At 38.3% G+C, this 13,661-nt stretch overlaps 1 protein-coding gene across 2 annotated transcripts in view; it reads right to left on the reverse strand.

The window, feature by feature from the left end:
- EXT2 (exostosin glycosyltransferase 2) overlaps positions 1–13,661 on the reverse strand; it is a 164,753-nt gene that overhangs the window by 58,081 nt on the left and 93,011 nt on the right. The gene's annotated exons all lie outside the window — the stretch shown is intronic.

Genomic DNA, 13,661 nt, shown 5'->3' on the forward strand with positions numbered 1-13,661 from the left:
TGTCCAACAATGTTCATGATGGCTTACACTACTATGTCTTATGAGAGGTAAAACAAATTTACAGCTTCATCTGATTCTCCCATACTTGAAATACTCTGGCAGTTTGAAAGAGTAGCTCATTCTCTGGTCTGGGCATAAAAATGCTTGTTGGTAGCCCATGACCATATTAGAGAGGTCATCCATGGTATAGGGGAAGATTTCATTGGCTTGGTAAGTAAGTACTCTGGGGAGTGATTAAATTACAGCTTATGGCATCCAAGCTCAAAACACCAACACAGTTATAATCAAGAAAACCAAAGTTTCTGTATAGTTTGAGCTGTTAGGAGCCTAACACCAAGATGAAAGTTGATACAGAGCGGAAAGAAGAGCCTCCACAATAAAGTGATTTCTTAAATATTAATTTCTCTGGAATTCCAATAAAGCATATGTTTTGTCTACTGTGTCCCATCTCTGCTTCTTCCTGAAAAAAAGGCATGAACCCACAAGGGCAAAAAAAAATCTTTCATTGGAAACAAGAATGGACCAAAGTTCAACAAATTTTTGGAAGGTAAAACAGATGAAGCCTTCCTTTTTCAAAATCTTCTTGCTATCAAATGTAGAAATGTAGTATAAAATAAAACAAAAATTATTTTAAATATACAGCTGAAGTCACTGGAAACGATAAGAAAATGAAAGCTGAACACCCAGGAGCTAGTTGGCACTATGGCACCACGGAGGGCCAAGCTTGTTGCAGGGGTTGGCAATGTAGTTGGTTTTAATGTTCATGCTGGAAGAGGAGACTTAGTTTTGGGCACAGGAAGTTAGGAAGTTAGAACTGAGACTTGTACATTAAACCAGATCCCCTGAAGGTCTATACAATCAGTGAAAGAGTGGGCTAGAAAAAGCCTCTCACTAGTACACAGAAGCAACAAAAGTCACTTTTGTTTCTCAACCTGAGCTTGGGGTGGTGATGTGGGTGAGGGGGAATCTTCCTGGGGAACTTTTTCTTTCAATTTATGTTTGCTTATTGTTTTGTAACATTTTGTTTTGAACATCAAGCACTGTACCAAAATATGAGCCATTCATCTTAAGACAACTGTATTTACCATAACGAAGAGCACTACACTAGTGTTTACAAGTAGTTGCTGACAACTTAAAAAACTTATTAGTGGCATTGCTGTCTAATAATCAAATGCTTCATCACAGGCTGAATATAATTATCAAAAGAGAAAAGTTCCTCCTCCCTTTCTTACCTTCCAACCAACCAAACAAACAAAAAAATAGTTTTCACCTGGAAAGAACACTTACTTTCAGAAAAAACGTAATTTTTAGCTAGTTTTATTAAACCTAGAATGCTCTAAAACATGGGAAAACAAGGCTTCCCAGAGTAAATACGATGATACATGAAAAAACAAAATTCCCTGGAACAGCATGTTTTCACCAACTTGCAAAAAGAGAGTTTACTGCTTTGTAACCAAGTCAGCTTTGCCTCCCTTGGGAGCTTTTAACAGAGGCTAGGGCTCATGCAGGTTTGGGGTTTTAAATGAATTATCTGAGTGGTACAGAAACCTCCAGTGAGACATTAATATTGAAGAAGCAAAATAAACAAAAACAAATAAATTCTCTGGAAAATACCTCCTTATCCCAGGATGGAAGAATTTCCACAGAAAACCTCACATGTGAGATGAACTCACATTCCAAAATTATAAAACATCTAAGGAAACAATGCAACAAGAGCAGTGGACAGTAGATAAATGACAAGATCAGACCTTACAGGAATTCAGAAAATTGAATGAAGAATATAAAGTAAGTGTCTCAAATGATTAAAGATATAAAAGAAGGAATTAAAAATGTAAGAAAAAAAGATGCTATGAAAAAGACCAGGCAGACAGATTTGAAAAATAATCAAATAGAACTTCTACAAATAACCACTGAAATTTAAATCACGATGGATGGGTAAAAAACACATTAGTCAAAGATGAAGAAAACAGGAAAACAGATGTGAAAAAGTTATCTAGCATGCAGCACAGAGAGAGAAAAATGTGGAAAACCTGATGAACGAAACAAAACAAAGCTGAGAGACATAAGGTAAGGACAGAATAAAAGGTCTAACAAAGATTCAATAGGATTCTAGAATGAAAGATTAGTGAGAATTGCAGATATGTAATATTCAAAGAGAAAATGAAAACTTTCCAAAACTGGATTAAAGAAGAACCTTTAAACTCAACAATCTTCAGGATTAAAAAGAAAAATCACCCTCAAAAAAACTAGTGATTTATTTGAGAAGATAGAGAATAAGAACTGGAAAATCACCATTTGGCAACCACTATAACAACTGATTCAGGCAAGAATCACCAGTGGATGCTAAAACTCTAGTGGGCGAAAGTTTGAGGAGTAACAGGATATTCACATAGTCTCAAATAGTTCCCCACAAGACACATAATAAAAGGAAAAGTAGTAACTTGACATGACATTGGAGAAACTCCCAGAAACCTGTGATCCAAGTTATCATCACCAGTAACAGGACAAATTGACATCATGTGTTCTCCAATATGATACACTGAGAACACATTACTTTTATGATACTCCTGTCAAAATGCGTAATTTGAATCTCATCATGCAGAAGCATCAGACAAAACCAAATCAAAGGACGTCTTACAAAATAACTGACATGTGCTTTTCAAAAATGTCAATTTCAGGTAAGAAAAAGAAAGACTGAGAAATCATTCTAGACTGAAAAAGGAGGCTAAAGAGACATGAATGCAATGCATGGTCTTGGATTTTCTTTTGTTCTGATGGACATTATTGAGATAACTGCTGAAATCGAAATAAGGTCTATAGATTAAATAACAATATTGCACCAGTGTTTATGTCCTGATGATTTCCATTGCTGTATTGTGATTCTGTATAAGAAGTACTTAGAGATAACGGTGCATCGTATCTGCTACTTCCAAAAAAATCAGGGGAAAAAATACACACACACATACCCAGAGAAAAAGGAATAAAGCAACTGTGATAAAATATAAACAGCTGAAGAATCTGGGTGATGGGTATACAGAAACATTTGAGAAATATGAGTAAAGAATGTACTGTTTTTAGAAATTTATTTCTGAAATATATCAAAGTAAAAAGTTAAAATTAAAAAAATAGAGTTTTTAGATCAATTTAAATAAACAAAATGTAGATAGGTGGACAATAACCTACACGGCAAAGAAAAAAAAAGCTAAACCTTCCAAGGATAAAACTCAGAAATTGGAGATACTTGGTATCCTGGAAGAAGGGGCTCTGGAAACAGAAATAAGGAACAGTTGGTCTCCAGATCCCTTAAACTCAGCACTCACAGGCCAACTATCTCCCTGTTACCCCCACCCCTCAACCTTGGCAGGAGAAGGGAGGTTTATATTCTGGAAAAAAAGTGATTGAAGGAGATTCCGGACTCAGAGATCCCAGGCACAGAAAGCAGGGTGAGGCACCATACTAAATATAACAGATTAAATAATAATCTGTAAGATGAAGGATGAGAACCCAACTCCTTCCTCTATTCAGCTCCCAAAATACCTGCAGCCCAGATTTATTATCCATCCTTTTCCCAACCCCAAAAACAGAAAGATTATTCTCTGATCAATGAACCAGTCCAAGAGAAATAAACCATGCATGCCAACACTTAGGCAATCAGGTCCCTATCCTCTTAACCTAAGTTAAGCCCATTGCTTGACAAGCCTTATGCATGTATACAGAGCTTCCAATCAGCTTTCAGTGCCTCACTCTCAAATAAGAGCAGACTGCCAATAATATCAGGTATTTGAAGAAAGCATCCAATATGAAAAATAACAAATAAAAACTGAAAAAGGAATTCAAAGAAACCAAACAATAAAAGGAGCTGAAGAAAACTAAAAACTAAAAACCACAAACAATATCTTCAGAGAGAAAATACTCCACCTTTAAAACAAAATTAGGAAGCTATAAGATTAACTAGAAGTCAAGAAAAAAACTCTCAGATTTTAAAAGTAAACAAAATATTAAAAATCAAAAGAATGGTCAGAATACAAAACTGAGAAAATATCCAAAAAATCAGAAGAAGATGAACAGATGGTAAGATACGAAAAACAGGGATCAGTCTAGCACGTTCGTCATCTGTGTAACAGACGTCCCATAAAGAAAGAAAAGAGAAAACAGAAAAATAAAATAATCAAAGAAATAAAATACAAAAATTTCTCACAACTGAAGCACATGGATTTCCAGTTTAAAAGGGTCCAAATCAGTATCCAGCTAACAGAAAACACCCACATCAGGGTGTATAATCATAAAATTTTAGAACATAGAATTTGCCAGGAAGGAAAAAAAGGTCACACAAAAGGACCAGGAATTGGAATGATATCTCACTTTTTGAGATTAAAATGAAAAGTTTAGAAGAAAATGGAGCAATTCTTTCAAAATTCATAAGAAAACCCACCTCAACCAGAATTCTACAATAGCCCAATTAATCACATGTGTAACAGAATAAAGAACTTTTTTTTTTTTTTTTTTTGAGATGGAGTCTCACTCTGACGCCCAGGCTAGAGTGCAATGGCGCAATCTCGGCTCACTGCAACCTCTGCCTCCTGGTTTCAAGCAATTCTCCTGCCTCAGCCTCCCAAGTAACTGGGATTACAGGCACACACCATCATGCCCAGCTAATTTTTGTATTTTTGTAGAGATGGGGTTTTGCCAATGTTGGCCAGGCTGGTCTTGAACTCCTGACCTCAGGTGATCCGCCCACCTTGGCCTCCCAAAGTGCTGGGATTACAGGTGTGAGCCATCACGCCCAGCCAGAATAAATAAATTTAGGACATGCAAGGTGACAGAAATGTATCTCCCTTCCTCCATTTCTTAAGAAGCTTTTGGAAAAAAATAAACCAAAACAGAGAAAGATGTTACACTATGGAAATAAAAAATCTGACAGAGCAGAGACAAAAAGGGAATTCTCAGTGTCACGGTGTACTGAGCATCAGGATGACGGCTGCCCAGGAAACCTGGAGAGCAATCACTGCCAACTGGAACTGAAGAGAGGGGGTACAGGAGAGATGACTCCAGAAAGAAAGAAAAATCCTGGACTTCACTTGTGCTTGATCATTTTATTATTTTGTTTGGGAATCCAGCAAAATTAAATTAGTGATAGGAACATGGAAAACTGAGGGGGAAAAAAAACCAGGCATTTATTAGCTCTCTGGAAAATAGAACGCTGTACAAGAAAGGAAACAAAATCCTTGTTTACAACTTTGTAAACATTTATACAGCTCTAATAATGCATATAATAAATACCACTTTAATGAAAAATGATGACAAAGTCATAATGGTAAGATGGAACAGGAGGAGTGTATAGGGGAAGTAGAAACAACAGGAGAAAAAGTGCTAACTTGAAGTAAAAAGAAGTTCCTGAGTAAAAAATTTAAAAACAGCATTAATGGGCAAATAGGAAGAAAGTATCAGAGAAAAGTTAAAGAGTTAAAAGCAGTTATCCCTTGAAAACAGGCCCTAATTTTCATTCTGTGGTTTCTTTTACTTGAATTTTTAAGCCATCCATATGTGTTAAGCCGCACTATTTTCTAAAGCACAAAACTAAGAAATATAGCTGAGGGGGGAAAAAAAAGGGTGGAGGGAGAGCCAAAAGTCAAGAATCAGCCTCTGGTTGAAGCCATGTGTAAAGTTTTCTAATCTGCAGCTGTAATGACCCATTTATTAGAAAATTACACTCAAATATTAATCAACTGGGAGATACATAAAAACGATAGACTATTAGAAATGGAAACAAAATTCATTATGTTGAGGTTAAAATACCTAACTACCACATTTCCCTGGTAACTTCTATTATTGAATCATTTAAGCAGACCTCAAGGGAGAATTACAATGGCCCCTGAAAAAAGGGGAAAGGGAATTTGATGTGCTAATCTAAGTGAGAGTTGGTACATGAAGGATTACTTTGCCAAAACATTCAGTATGTTCTTAATTAATCTGTTGCCAGATCAAGCTCCCACGGACTCTGAAAAACTATTCTACTCACTGCCCTCCCACAAGCTGTGTGATGTAAGGAAGCAGTCAGGTTTTGATTCATGAAAGCTAGAGCCATAAAACTGAACTCTAAGTAAGCAACGAAGGCAGGACTGCATCCAAGGAAACAATGTGTGTAGATTCATTCATCCAGCACCACCACTAGGGCTGCCATGCAGATGTGTGTTACACAGGCACATTCGTTTCTCTCTGCTACAAAAGCTCTAGCATGCTCTTCTGATTGACAAGATCATCTTAGTAATATCCCCAAGTCTGTCTTTTCATGTTCTTTATCTATCTTCCCCATCTGGATCGGGCTTGTGATTTTCATTTTCTTTACCATTTTCCATCTGACCATCAGAATTGGCCAAGTTCTTTGCTTGGGGCCCCAGATCAAGCTCTCTGTATCTTTCTGCATCTCTCCATCTGCAGACCCAGCTCAGCTTTCCTTATTCCCTGGCTGCTGACATTCTGAGACTTTCTAGCTCGCTTCCAAAGAAGTAAAAGGTACTACTCAAGGAAAGGTCTAGAATTTAGGGTAGCATACTGGATCACTTGTGCAAATGTGATCCTATAAATGTGAACCCTATAAAAACAATAGACTTCAAAAAGCTTAAACTTACCTTAAATTCAAGCTAAAATTTCTAAATTCCATACTTTTTTTTTTTTTTTTTAATCATATCTAGGCAGTAGGAGGAAGGAAGACAGAGAGAAAAAGCCAAGAAGGCCTCCTGTGGGGCAGGGTAGGCTTTCAAATTCCAGAGAAACATTCCACAACTTACAGGGTGCTGAGTTGAGTTACACAGACTGTTAACCTAGTATCTTTTCAACTTAGAGTTCTGCTTCATACATCTAAGCTAGCGCTTCTTCAGCTTGCAGAGTGATTTATTGCTTGTTAGTGTTTATAGCTGAGTGATATTTTCAGCTGCTTGTACAACCACAACCTTTGTGAGTGAGGGCCACCGTCTGGACATCTAAGTATAGGCAGCCCTGGGTTTTTCATGTAGCTGAGACAGATTCAGTCTAAACCCAGCCTCTGGATGCCTCTAATCCAAGCCCCGCGGGGTTAAGAGGAGGAAACAGATGAGGAGAAAGGAAGAGCCTTCTCCAGGGAGTGAGTTAGGACACACACAGTGAATGAAATCCCACGTCGAAATATGGTCCCTGGACCAGCAGCATCAACACCCAAGACTTGGGAACTTGCTAGAAATGCGAATTCTAGGTTCCTAACCCAGACCTACCCAATGTGAATCTCAGGGTGGGGTGGCAGCACTCTGTATTCTGATGCATACAAAAGATTGGGAACCACTGCCCCATGGCACACTCTACCACATTCTGCCCACAGTTGTGATTTCTGATCCCCCTGGGTGATTCTTGCCAATCAAGTGCTCTTATGCAATACTCTCATCTGGCTGATCCCTTGCCCTTTCTATCTTCAAAAATTAGAGTTAGACTGAGGCTTAGAGGAGGTCCAGGGAAGTATCTCATCCTCATCTGAGGCTTTGATTGCAGTGAAGTTGCCACTCTGGCTAGATTTCATAGAAAAAGTTCTTGTTATTCAACCTCATTCTTATTCTGGGTATAATAATTCATTTTAAGATGCTTCCCCATTTTTCTTATCAATTTTTATCAATGGCTATAAGAACCCCTACTCTCTTCTCTTTCTGTTTTAAATCTGGTAAGGTAAATGCAGAAAGGAAAACAATCTGGGGTATCTTTCTTAGTGTTACCTATGATAGCAAACTTGTAAAAAAAAAACTGTCTATCAAAAATGTAAATAAAATTATAACATTGATAAGATGGAGTATAATCTTTCAAATCACATTATAGAAAAATAACACGGGAAAACACTCCACTCTACATCATTTTCAGACTACATTACATTTAGTTTTTAAAAAGTTGTCACTGAGAGGATATAGCTTTGGTGACACATGAATTCATAGTTTAAAGCTCATTTGTCTCAGTCTCTGTCCTCCTGCATATGTTCACATCTGGCAGAGAACCAGAAGTAAAATGAGGTGGGTGTCCAAGGAGAACCCTAGCTATAGAGACTAGCCCCAGATGTGAGGATGAAGGTCTGCCAAGAGGCAAGACCAGAAATGGCACCAAAGTTAGAAGTAATATAGGATATTTCGGGAGATGATAAAGCTTTGCTGATATTTGCAAAAAGGAGAGAAAAATAAAAGCATGAAGGGACAGAAAAGGCATAAAAATGTGTGGCAGCCTTAACATGAACAGTTAAGAAAATTAATATAAAAACATGCATGCTTCCCCTCATAAAGAACCTTAACTTGGTGATAAATTCTTTTCAAAAAGAATTCCTTTCAAAACAAAGGGTCAATTTCTCTAATTTAGATAGGTCTGTTACTTTAACATTATGTCCAAGTTTTACTGTGTCAAACTTTTTCAGGTTCTGAGGGTGTGGTGCAACGTGGATAATGTCATCACCCTAGTTTTACAGACAAGAGTGACAAAGCATCTAGTGACATGAATACTCTGAAAGGCCACCTCTCACTGTCATAATCATTGACACACATAGGCCCCCCCCCTTTTTTTTCACATTAAACTAAGGCAGCTGCATCTAGCCAAAATATGATTCTGAACTCTCACCTCTCCTTCTCCATTCTGAGCAAGCTCTGTGCATGGCTGGAGACCCTAAGAGTGTATCTCTGAAAACCCCAGACCACCCCTTGATTTACTGACCAAGACCCACACCTACTCCCACCTCGGAGTGTCAGACACCATAAATTTGATGGAATCTGGAGAAGAGACTCCCCTGCAGGGCTCATAGTAATCTCATCTAGAGTAGGTTAAATATTTCTGAGGAATGGGAGAAGTTAACTATAAATAAACCATCGCTATTCAGGCCTCCCATCAGTTGTTTTCACTGAAGATGCAGAAATGTATAACCCCCTGCTTTAAATCAGGGCTCTCGTCACCTGAGCTAGAAATGTGATAAATATCAAAGTATCCTAAAAAGGATTATTTAAGAAAGAGTTAAAAATATATAGAGAATATATTTCCCAGTTATATACCTTGATTTATGCTTTTTATGCTTATTTCTCAAATTGTTAATAGTTTAGCACTTTGACCATTCTGTCCTGAATTAAAACATATCTATTTCAAAACTGTAAAATTTCATATTCTATTTTTCCTAGCCTATCTATATTCTTATAAAAAAGAACTAAAGTCCAACTCTTTATTTTTATTAAACATCTCTTAGAGCTTTAGATAAAAGTATAGGATAAAGTCCCACTATTTCTGTACTTTCTGTCTGGGTCATGACCAGACAGAATTCTTTATGAATTCTCCTGCACCGGTATGAATTCTCTTGCAGAGGAACAGATGAAATATTTTTCACCTCAAGCTTGGACCATTTGCTTGGAACAGTAGTAACGTTTTAGCCCAGAGGAGGCTCAAGGGCTCCCCTATAATTCCATGGCAATTCAAGATAATCTGCAGGTAGAAGACCTGGGTTCTCAGTTGTTCACACAACTTGCCATTACATGATCTTAGATAAGTCATTGGGTTACTCTCATTACAACCACTATACTGATGAGAAACAATCTACCACTTTCCCCACCTTCCCACCAGGATGTGTCTTAGATGGCTCAAGTCCTAGGATGCCAATCTTCCTCCCTCCTTCCCTTTCTCCCTCTCTCCATCCCTCTTTCTTTCCTTTATATATCAAGATCTTCCTGTCTGAATTAAGTTGTCCTAGGTATTACAAGAAACACCAAGGTCAGAAATGACCTTAAGATGCTTAAAACTTTACGGGAAATTCTACTTCTACACATGTTAAGTCATGGAAAAGAAACACAGATACCATGTTCTAAGAGTTACTTCCTACTGAAGGGGTTAGGAAAACCTCCTGGAGAAAGGAGTTTACCAGCCAGCCACTGAAGCCTGTATAAATCTGCAGATGATGGGGAAGAAAGGTGTGCCAAGGAAAAGGCTAGCAGCCACAAAGGCACAGAGGAGGAAAAACAGGGGCACACAGAGGAAGGATTGAGTTGTGTTGCCAGAAATCTAGAACTCTCTGAAACAGAACAGGAAAAAAAAAAAAGAAAGAAAGAAAGAAAGAAAAAGAAAGAAAGAAAGAAAGAAAGAAAGAAAGAAAGAAAGAAAGAAAGAAAGAAAGAAAGAAAGAAAGAAAGAAAGAAAGAAAGAAAGAAAGAAAGAAAAGTAGATTGTGGAGGGCCCTGCCCTTAGACTGAGTTTGGACGCCAATACCATCCTCTCCCATGACTCCTCACGCAACCAAATTCCCTATCTGTATAAACTATACAGTATACCTCAGTCTTCTGAACTTCTCCCTCACTTACAGTTAGAATAGTCCATTTTTTCCAGACACCACTCAAATGTGTCCTCTATTAATTTTCATCTGGATTTCTCAGTCTACTGCCTCCAGTCTGTTCCCACTGCCATGCATCATCCATCCTCCACACTAAGATGAGACTGACCCAAAATGCAATCTTATCACATTACTCCCTTGTTTAAAAGGCTTCAGTGGTTATTTGTTTCTCACAGATAACACTCCAATGCCTTATGTAAGATACACAGTGTTTTGTGATCTGGACCCTCTCCAGACTTCATCCTCTGCGTCTTCCTCCCAAGCCTCCTTCACTGTTGCCACACTGAACTCTCTGACGTTCCTTAAACTACCAAGCTCCCCTGTCCCTCCGTATCTTTGAATTTGTTGTTCCTTCTGGATGGAATCTAACTTTCTTCCTTTCTCTGACTAGATAATACCTACCCTTTTCTTTTAACATTCAAATCACCATTTAACATTGTTCTAGAAGTACTAGCCAATGCAAGTAGATAAAAGAAAAAATAAAAGTTCCAAATACTGGAAAAATGAAGCAAATTAGCATTTGTAGATATAATTGTATATCTAAAAAATATAAGAGAATCAACTAAAAAAAGTAAACAGCTACAGAATTCAGTAACAGAATAGTTGCAAAATTAATATACAAAAGTCAAAATGTGTCTGTATACAAATGGTAACCAGTTGAGAACTATAAGGTCAGAAAGTATTCTTTCATTAGAGCATAAGAAAAAATTTTAAATCTAAGAAATATTTACCAAGACTTGTAAAGGAGATACATATACATACAAATACACACACACACACACATACACACACACACCCCATATAAATTCTACCAGAAAGACAAATCTTTCTTCTAGATAGAAAGATCCATTGTAATGTAAGTTTCCCAAAGGCAAGGCTCCTCCTCTGCCTTGTTCATTCAAAGTACCACACACCCTGCCTGCAACAAGGCAGGCATTCAGTAAATAACTACTGAACAAATAAATGTCTAAAACAATCTAAAAGTACAATGTGATAACAATAAAAATACAAATAGAATTATCTGAGAAAACTCAACAAAGCTATCAATCTTTGCTTTGAAAAATACACATGAAGACCATTTCTCACTTATGAGATGAGCAAAAATTCAAGTACCCAGCATTACTGAAGGCATGGAGAACTAGAACACCCAAATGTTATTTGTGAAACTATGCATTAATATAGTCTTTTGAAAGAGAAATTTGTTAATATCTATCAACATTTAAAATGTGTATTTTCTTTTTTTTTGAGACGGAGTCTCGCTCAGTCGCCCAGGCTGGAGTGCAGTGGTGCGATCTCAGCTCACTGCAAGTTCTGCCTCCCGGGTTCACGCCATTCTCCTGCCTCAGCCTCCCAAGTAGCTGGGACTACAGGCGCCCGCCGCCATGCCCGGCTAAGTTTTTGCATTTTTAGTAGAGACGGGGTTTCACCATGTTAGCCAGGATGGTCTCGATCTCCTGACCGTGTGATCCGCCCGCCTCGGCCTCCCAAAGTGCTGGGATTATAGGTGTGAGCCACCGCACCCGGCCAACGTGTATTTTCTGTAAGCAGTTTTTTAGCTGGAATTAATTCTGTAGATATATTCACATATTTATGTGTAAACATATGAAAGTATGCCCTTGTATTACTGTTAGAAAGAAGGAAAAAAAAAAAAAAAAGAAAGCAGTCTAAATACCTGTCAATAATGGATCTATTACATACGATATACCCAAACAATTGAATACTAATACAGCCATCCTAAAAAACTGAAGTAGACCTATATAGAATAAAACAAAAATAAGTCTACAATCTAGCACTGAAATAAAAAAAGGCAGAAAAATAAGTATAGTATAATCCCATATATGTTTTAAAACTACAAAATTATGCTTATATATGAATGGTAACATTCTGAGATGTTGCCTTTGGTAACGGAGTCAAGGAGGAGATAGAAGGAAACTTCACCTCAAGCAAAACATAAAGATGTTTGCTGTTGTTTTTACCATATGCACATACTGACTTCCTCTCGGGCACTCCCTCTTCAGGAAGTGTCCCAGCAAGAAGAGATGCCTGTCCCCTGTGCACCCACAGCACTCAGTACACCACTCCACTCCAGGACCTCTATGTTCATGGCATTACTTGCTAGCTTCCCAAATTAGTGGAGAGCTTCTTTGAGGGCAGGAACTGTTTTCTTTTTTCTGTATTCTCAGCACCTGAGTACCTAAAACCCAGTAACCACTTCAAAAAGGCTGGATGAAAGTAGGAAGAAGGGAAGCAGGAAAGGAAAGAGAAAAGGATGGTCCTATATGAAGATTAACCAGGTGGCCATATACAGCACTATTTAGAAAAGGTAGAATCGGGGCCTGGCACAATGGTTCATGCCTGTAATCTCAGCACTTTGGGAGGCCAAGGCAGGTGGATCACCTGAAGTCAGGAGTTCGAGACCAGCCTGGCCAACCCCGTCTCTACTAAAAATAAAAAATCAGCTGGGTGTGCTGGCGGGCGCCTGTAATCTCAGCTACTAGGGAGGCTAAGGCAGGCGAATCACTTGAACCCAGGAGGCAGAGGTTGCAGTGAGCTGAGATCGCGCCACTGCACTCAAGCCTGGACAACAAGAGTGAAACTCAGTCTCAAAAAAAAAAAAAAAAAAACGAAAGAAAGAAAGAAAAGGTAGAATCAACGATAGCAATAACGTCCATCAATGATAGACTGGATTAAGAAAATGTGGCACATATACACCATGGAATACTATGCAGCCATAAAAAAAGATGAGTTCATGTCCTTTGTCGGGACATGGATGAAGCTGGAAACCATCATTCTGAGCAAATTATCGCAAGAACAGAAAACCAAACACCACATGTTCTCACTCATAGGTCGGAGTTGAACAATGAGAACACCTGGACACAGAGTGGGGAACACCACACACCGGGGCCTGTTGTGGAGAGTGGGGAGTGGGAGGGATAGCATTAGGAGATATACCTAATGTAAATGACGAGTTAACGGGTGCAGCACACTAACATGGCACATGTATACATATGTAACAAACCTGCATGTTGTGTACATGTACCCTAGAACTTAAAGTATAATAATAATTAAAAAAAAAAAAAAAGGAAAATAAAAGGTAGAATCGGGAGACAAGGAGGGCTGGTCAGAAAGAGAGAGACGATTAGAACGAAGAATGGAGAAGAGTCTAGTTCTCTTACAGGAACGCCTTGAAGTCTGTGAGATGGACAGCCAAGTCCACTTCCGAGCAGCTAGGAAGTAGTAATTTCCAGCTCCAGAACTTCAGGCATTTTCAGTGAGAAAGAAGGTGTGTCTAGAAGCCACT

The sequence above is a fragment of the Piliocolobus tephrosceles genome, chromosome 13 (genome assembly GCF_002776525.5).
Source record: "Piliocolobus tephrosceles isolate RC106 chromosome 13, ASM277652v3, whole genome shotgun sequence".
Classification (NCBI taxonomy): Eukaryota; Metazoa; Chordata; class Mammalia; order Primates; family Cercopithecidae; genus Piliocolobus; species Piliocolobus tephrosceles.